Here is an 8,471-nt window from a genome sequence, read left to right on the forward strand (position 1 = left end):
TAAATTCATGCTGATAGCTTATGCTGTCTTCCAACTTCTAAGTAGCCCTAACCATATGAAACAAAGAGCTGGTAGTTATTAAAAGCAGTGGGAGTCAATTTGAAAATTATAGAGGGCCTCATGGGCAGCCCTAAGGCCTCATGCACACTGGATGTTCTAAAAACACCAATAGCATTAGCTGTAGAATGAGTCTTGCAGTAGCGTTTTTTAGGCTTTTTTAATCAAAATTATACTCCCACAAAAGCTTATGGCTCAAAAACACTAATAAACACAGAATAGCAGCATTTTTACAGCTGAAAAACTCCTCTTAAATCCCAATAGTTCTGTTTTTTTTTTTCTGCCAGAAATGTCCCTGCCAAAAAATGCGAACAGCCTATGTGTGCATGGACACATAGGATAACATGCTAGGGAGTTTACTGGCTGCAGAAAAAAACATCTGAAAACAAAAACAGCAGCTGTAAAAATTTCCAGTGTGCATGAGGCCTAACACTTCAGAGGGCTGCACAATAGCGGTTTGTACATTTTTTGTGCACACTGAAGAGAATTGGAGTAAAATATGCCCCATTGTTGGTGTCAGTAGCCGTAGTGATAGTAATCTCAATAATAACCCCCGGCATTGGTGCCAGTAATAACCCTCAGGATTGCTGTCAGTGGCAGCAATAGTAACATCCAGCATTGGTGTCCATACCTATAGTAGTAGCCCTTCATTGATGGTCAGTGGCCCTGCTGATAATCCTCACCTCCCCCCCCCCCCCACCTTCCTCACCACCTTCCTCACCTCACTAAATGGGTAGTTGCTGGCAGTGTTGACACTCCTACCACCTTCATTGTCGGTCTGTTGCAATTCTGTTAACCCCCTTCTTGTATTGATGGTCAAGGGTAGTGCTGTTAATCCCTACCCCCTGTGTTGATGATCAGTGGCATTGCTGTTAGCACCCCCCCATCCCAATGACCACATTCATTGGTAGTCAGTGGCAAGACTGTTACTCCCACCTTAACCCCCTCCCTGCTTTGGTAATCAGTGGCAGTGCTGAGAAGCTGAAATGGGCATCAGTCCAGGCACCTGGCGGACCCAGATTTTATTGTCGCGATGACACGGTGCCTGGACTAATTCCTGTGACGACAGCAGAGAGTGCACTTCAGTCTGCTCTTTGCTGAAAACAGGGCACAGGAGTGCGAAACGAATTGCACTCCTGTGGACCATAGGAGAAGCCAAGCCAAACGAGCTCAGGCTGGATTTCTTCACTTTTTAACTTTTACTGTCTGGTGGACATAACTCCACCTGACAGTACTGGCTTTATTTATAGTTCTGAGTGTGGGAACACAGAGCTGCCACTCAGGTTTATTATGGTGCTGTTTGTGGGAACGTAAAGTGTGTCCCAGCATCTTGTTGCCGACATGTGCCCAGGATGCAGCAGGCAGCCAGTGGACCGCATATTGGGTACCAGTGGTATATAGGTTTCTTGTTCACAGTGCTCTTCTATTTGAAACGGTTATACATGTTTAGGAGATGGCATGTGTTGTCAGGTAATAGGCAGAGCAGCAACTGTTAGACTTTGTGTGGCTCCCTTGCTGCCTTAAAAAAAGCTACAGATAGTAATTTACCAACAAGAGAGCAATGCCTTGCTTATCCAACCAGCGAGGGAATGACACATGCAAGCAGGGGAGTGTTTCATCTCCTTGCGGTGCTCTCTATAGCGATTCTGCCCTTGGAAAGTCCTTGCAAGCAGCAAGATCAAAACTGACATCAGTCTGAGAAAGTCAGTCAATTTAAGTAGTGGCTAAGCAAGACCATTATCGGTGGTGGTGATAGGGTTGCCTGAAGATGACTTGTCATTTTGCCCTGACTGGGTAATTTGCCAAATTGTCTGTAAGATTAAATATTGTGAATCTTGAATAGACCCAATCCTGTCTGGTTTATGTTAGATTTATTTTTGATACAGCAGTCATGTTTTTAACGTGCATGTTGTATCGTTTTTCCATTATTTTAATGTTTTCACAGAATTGGATGTTCTCTGTATGGATAATTACTCTATCAGCCTCCTTGATCTGCAATAGTAGAGCTAAATGATTTACTAAAGAAATTTACACTTCACTCCAAAATTGTGTAAATATTCACTTCAATTATCCAATCATGTGAAAAGCATCTGCATATTAATGGGTATTCAAAATTATAGCTCACATTGTGTTTATGTACAAAAAGCTATTCACTTTAGCATGTATATCTAAAAATACTATAGTTTCCCTTTACGTATGTTGGTATATTGGAATCTGTAAAAAATAATTGATGGATAAATAATATTAAGGATACTGTTCATTTTCCAAAATCAAAGTCAGCAATGTGTAATGAAAGTGTACTAAGAGTACATACCAAATCCAAGACTGAAGTGTAGAAGGAGCCAGTCAGCCAAATCTCGAAGCCTGTAAGCACTTTAAGGTCTTCTGAAATGCAATGTTTCATTGGCTACAATAGTAAAGGCTCTAAAAGTACTTGTGGCCCTTGTCCATCCCTATGTAAAAAGTTAATCAAATAAAAATGTGCAGTGACTTTAGTTCTAACCAAGAGGGTTTAAGAAATTCCTAAAAACATTATCATCCATTGAGGGACTTGCGGATAGTAGATACTGTATATACTTGTGTATAAGCCGACTTTTTCAGCACATTTGTTTAATGCTGAAAAAGCCCCCCTCGGCTTATACTCGAGTGAGGGCGGGGCCGGATTGGCCTACCGGGATTCCGGGCATTAGGCTGCTTGCCCTGGGGCCGCTTTGAACTGTGGCTGCAGTGCTCCCCTTTCTCCCTCCCTTACACAGCGGGAGACCACTGTGTCTCGGAGCTGACTCTGAAATTTTCGGCTGTGCTGTGACAAAAGTCCCTCCCTCCTCCTAGACCAGCTCGTGTGATAGAGAGAACACTGCGTCTATCACACGAGCTGGTCTAGGAGGAGGGCGGGACTTTTGTCACAACGCGGCCGACCATTTCAGACTGAGCTCCGAGATACAGCGGGAGATGCTCACTGTGCCATCCCGGTACTGACTGCTGAGACTGCATGAATGGGCACAGTCACTACTGGTGAGTCTGCAATGGTGGGCACAGTCACTACTGGTGAGCCTGCAGTGATAGGCACATTGAGGCTGCAATGACGGGCACAATGAGGCGGCACTGATGGGGGCGTGAGCCTGCAGTGGTGGGCACGGTGAGGCTGTAGTGATGGGCACAGTGAGGCTACAATGATGGGCACGGTGAGGCTGCGGTGATGGTCACGGTGAGGCTGCGGTGATGGGCACAGTGACGCCGGCAGCCTTTGTGTTGTCCGTGCTGCACTGCATCCTGAAAATTTACCAGTAATTGCTGCATTTCCCACCCTAGGCTTATACTCGAGTGAATACGTTTTCCCAGTTTTTTGTGGTAAAATTAGGTGGGTCGGCTTATACTCAAGTATATACGGTAATCATGGACCAATTGGTTATACTGCCACCTTCAGAAGGTTAAGACACTAGCAAACAAAAAACAATAGATCCCTGCCTAACCTTCCCTCCAACTGTCATACCTCAGTTTTTTTTGCTAGTGTCCTATGACTTTTTTTCTCAAATGTGCTGAAGAAAACTTTTTTTTTTTTTTTTCTTCTTTTTCTGTGAAAAAGTTGTCAATAATTTGTAGATGGCTTTTTTCTCTACAAAACTAGATAGATGCACATTGTACTGTGCCTGAGCTACACAGCAGCTATCCTGTTTGGTATTTTCTCAGCAAATGGCTTTGGAGGCCGTACCCAGACTCCGCTGGATTAAAGATTCTGAGGCTAGCCTGGAATGTGACCAAGGCTCTGCTTGTGGCACTTTCAAACCCATGTGTTTGCTGCAGGACACACTCTGGGTCCAGAGCTAAAGCCTCGTACACACCAACTGATTTTCCGACGGGAATTGTGTGATGACAGGCTGTTGGCGTAAGGTCAGACCATGTGTATGCTCCAATTGTTGTCGGAGTTTCTGCGGACAAATGTTGGATGGCAGGTTCTAAAATTTTCTGCAGACAAATGTCTGTTGTCGGATTTTCCGAGCGTGTGTACACAAAAGTCCAAAGTACAAACACACGTGCTTGGAAGCAAGGATGAGCCAAAAGCGGTCGGTCTTGTAAACTAGTGTTCGTAATGGAGAATTCACATTCATAATGTGGCAAATTATGAAATCTCAAAATGCAGCGCACATTCTCTTCTATAATGGGATAATAATGAAGCTGCTTTGCTGGTGATACTGATGGAGTTATTGCAAACAAATTTTCAAAAGCTTTTTTTTTTCCTAGTGATAATCAAGAAGAATAATATGCTTGTTTTTTTTTTTTTTTTTTTGGTCAACTTACCACAAAACCATTATCCCATAGATTTTAAGATCAAAGATACAACTATGTTGGTGTCCCTTGTCAATTTTACATTGTATTTTTTTTTTAATTGTAACTGCCTACTCGAACTGTCATTTGAAGTAAAACACATAGCCAGGTATTATTCTCCACAATTTTGTTATTGTGCATTAAAAAAAGAGAACAAATAAAATTAGACATGCTATCTGCCAAAAGAACTTAACCAAAAAGTGCATTCTATGCATCCAGAAATATAGAAAATATACCAAATCAAATCATTATTCAACCAAAAAATAAAATAAAAGCCTCATGCATGTGTCCTGCTTCTTAATATAGGGGGTCGACAATGCCAAGAGTTGGTGAAAGCAGGGGTCCGTCATCCCGAGATAATTCCAAAAATCATCTGGATTATTCTCCTGTAGCTCCCGCAGCTAAGGCATATGACATAATTGATCATGTTTAATAAAACAACCAATTTTTGGTCCAAGAAATCCTTCTCCTCCTGTTCCTGGACTGGACTTGGGTCAAAGCAATAACTCCAAGGCCAATAATAAATCGTTATCTCCTCCGATTCCGCGACATGTCTGGTTGACGAACGGCTGTTCAGAAACGAACTGAAAAGCGCAGATCAACACTCGCCAAACTTCTGCTAACCTGAAATTAGCAGAAGGAGCTCAAAGGGTGGCGCTAAAGAGCTGAAAAAACACGTAATACGTCACTATGTTCATGTTTGTTGCCTTTCGGACAAAAGTCTGAGGTTTTGTCTGTGGAAAATCCAATCGTGTGTACGAGGCTTAAGGCACAACCTTTGGTGGGACCCAATCTCTGAAGACTCACTCTGTGAGTGACCCCATGGGGATATCATAGAATGCGACCTTTAGGTACTGGTCTTGGCATTGTGGTACTTTCCAGACTTGTGCGTACTGTATTGGTTTGCTGCAAAGTGCTTCCTAGATCGAGAGCAGTGGTATAGCCTCTGTAACAGTCTGACAACTACGTGTGTAATAATTCTTTTGAAAGTGAGGCACTTAGTCTTGTGGATGTGGCAGTAATATCCTAGTATGTGGCCTTTGTGCACTGAGCTCTGCATTGTTGTACTTTCCACTTGTGTACTGTGCTAGTTAACTGCAGAAGCATTTTGCCACTGTTACTTCTGTATGATGTGCATTATGAGACCTGGTTCCAGGGTAGTAAGTGTATAGGTAAATACGTGATCCCCTAATTTTTTTAAAGAGCTGTGGGTTCTTCCTGAGCCAAGTCATTTTGTATAGCGGTAGAGTAGTGTTAATCAGTCTTTTCCAAGCATCAAGGGGGGAAATCCTTTCACGTTAAAGGATTGACTTTCTAGTTTAAAAATGGGGTATACACAGAGCACTTTAGCAGTGCAGGTTTTGGAGTCTGTTTCTCCTTCATCTAGCATCGAGACATCCCAAGACAGGAAGTGTTTTTTACTGGCTGGATCACTGTATGAAAATAAAGGGTGACAAAAATAAACAAATGTAGCCACTGCATTAAGTTTTGGCAGGCTGCATTGTGTAAAATTTTGTTTTTGGGTTTATTATTGCATACACATGCATTTTTGTTGTGTTACAGGTGCATTTTGCACCTGTGGAAAAGACATGGCTCAAAACAGAAACCACATACATTGTTCATTCATTTCAATAGTGAGGTGCTTTTTTTTTCTTCTTCCTTCCTTTTTTTTTTTTTATTTTTTTTTTTATAACCACACCAAACATGCAGCATGCAGGACTAGAAATGCAACTAACTGGTGTGAATAGTTCGTAGGATTTAATGTTCATGCATTTTTCTTCTGCTTTTGGTAAGGCAAAAATGGAAGAAAATCTGATCTGTATGAAAGGGCTCCTCATCAGTACCCATCAGTGAATGAGAAAAATTACTTATTTATAAAATTTACTGACAGAAACAAAACAGACTGACTGACAGAAACAAAAAAAAAAACTTTTTTTCAAAATTTTTTTGGTTGTTTTTTTAATTATTTTTCCTAAAAAAAAAAAACAAACAAAACAAAAAAAAAAAAAAACAGGAATGATTAAATACCACCAGAAGAAAGCTCTATTTGTGTGAAGAAAATGATAAAAAATTCACATGGTTACAGTGTAGCATGACTGCACAATTGTCATTCAAAGCGCTGAAAAATGGCCTGGGCAGGAAGGGGGTGTAAGTGCCCTGTATTGAGGTGGTTAACCATCTTTAGTAAATTAACCCTGCCCATGAGATCTAGAGGTGATCCATTCTTTGTAGTTTTCTGTTGTAACAGAGAAATCAATGGTTGGTGGAAGGTAGCAGGTGGACCTACCATCACTCCTAAGTATTTAAAGGCTTTAACAATTAGCAGTCGTGATTTTGATTAAACTGTTTGGGTAGCAGCTTTGTCTATTAGGAGACTGGATTTCTCCGAATTGACATAAAAATCGGAGGGGTTCCTGAATTCATCCCATGTCTTTAACAAGCAATTGAGGTTGTGGTCAGGGTCAGCCAATTATACCAGGGTATCATCAGCATGCAATTATTTAGTCTTCCAACGTACCAAGAGTCAAACTCACCATTTTAGGATCGTTTTATAGCTTGATCAAACAGCAAAGGAGTGAAAACAACCCTGTCTCATACCTTGATAGGGATCTTCTTGACAAATGGTCCCTACTGAACCACATTGCTTTTTGGTCCAGTTCTCCTTCTGTTGTCAGATTTTACTCATTTGTACCTCCTATTTTGGTAAACTGTTTCTGGTCCATTGTTTCCTCTGTTAAGGCCCATACTTTATAGCTTTATACAGTTTTTTGCTATGAGGACTTCTGTTCTAGTTTGTAACACAGGTGCCCTCTCCTTAGTCGTAGCGGCTCTTTAGATTGGCCCTTCTTCATCCAGCCTTTCAGGAGTCTGTTTCTTCTGTACTATGTGTAATATGATTCCACGTTGTTGGATCTGTCTGTTGCTATTGCTCGCCCCCCAGTTGGACTACTCTTTGTATGTCCCAGTGTTCTAAGATTACATATTCCTGTGTCTCAATGGACCATATAAACAAAAAAAAAATAATATTTTTTTTTTTTTTAAGCTCATTAAAGGGCACATGTCCTGCTCCTCTGTGTCTGGCCTCATGTACTGCTTGCTCACAGAACTGTGGCATGACAATTGAAGGCAGGGTCATACATATGGTAGCTTTACTACTTCTTTTTTATTTATTTTTCCAGTTTCCCAAACTCCTGATGGAGTCAGTATAATCCATTGGTCTAAGATAGTGGTCTCCAAAATTTTTAAACAAAGAGAGCCAGTTTACTGTCCTTTACTTTAGGGGGGACTGGACTGTGATTAGTGGGAGTAAAAAAAAAAAATACATAGTGCCTGTGGTCAGTAGGAGGGGGAATTGTGCCCCATAATGGGTATTAGTGATAGGAATGTTTACCGGTAATTTGCAGGGGGCATTAGTTAGGAAATATACCAGTTTAGGTAATTAACCTCTTCCCGGCCGTCAAATGACGGCTGGGTGGCGCGGCTCTCGTTCTGGGTGGACGTCATATGACGGCCGCCCAGAACGACCGTTGTCTGTGTCAGTGGGAGGAATAGTGCCCCATCGTCGATGTCAGTGGGAGAATTAGTACTTCATATTTGTGGGAGGAGTTCCTAAGGGCCGGATAAAGGTATGCAAAGGACTGCAGTTTGGAGACCATGAAGGTCTAAGGTTGTCTACTATTCCTGTGTCCCTCAATGAACTTCAAAAATAAATTTTATGGTAAATACAAAAATTATTATATGCATTTCTTTTCCATATTTATACTCATTTCATTACTTCCCATCCCTTCAGAATAAGAAATGCCATTGTATCCAGATTAATAATTTGTGACAAAAGCTCTAATATTTAAAGGATTGCAGTGTATGAAAAGGTTTAAAGATCTTTAGTTCATGGCACCAGGCTATTGTATACTACTAGTAGCTCTAGTTATCGGTGGGCCATCTTGAACAAAATCTTTTGATGTAGTTTCACAAAAATAAGGGCAAACTGCATCTGTTTGCACTGAAGCATGTATGGACATATGGGCTTATGCTTGATCATACATTTCTGTTTGGGCAAGGAGTGTTTCCACAAAGAAGAGGCCCCCATT

Source organism: Aquarana catesbeiana, linkage group LG02 (assembly GCF_042186555.1).
Source record: "Aquarana catesbeiana isolate 2022-GZ linkage group LG02, ASM4218655v1, whole genome shotgun sequence".
Taxonomy (NCBI): Eukaryota; Metazoa; Chordata; class Amphibia; order Anura; family Ranidae; genus Aquarana; species Aquarana catesbeiana.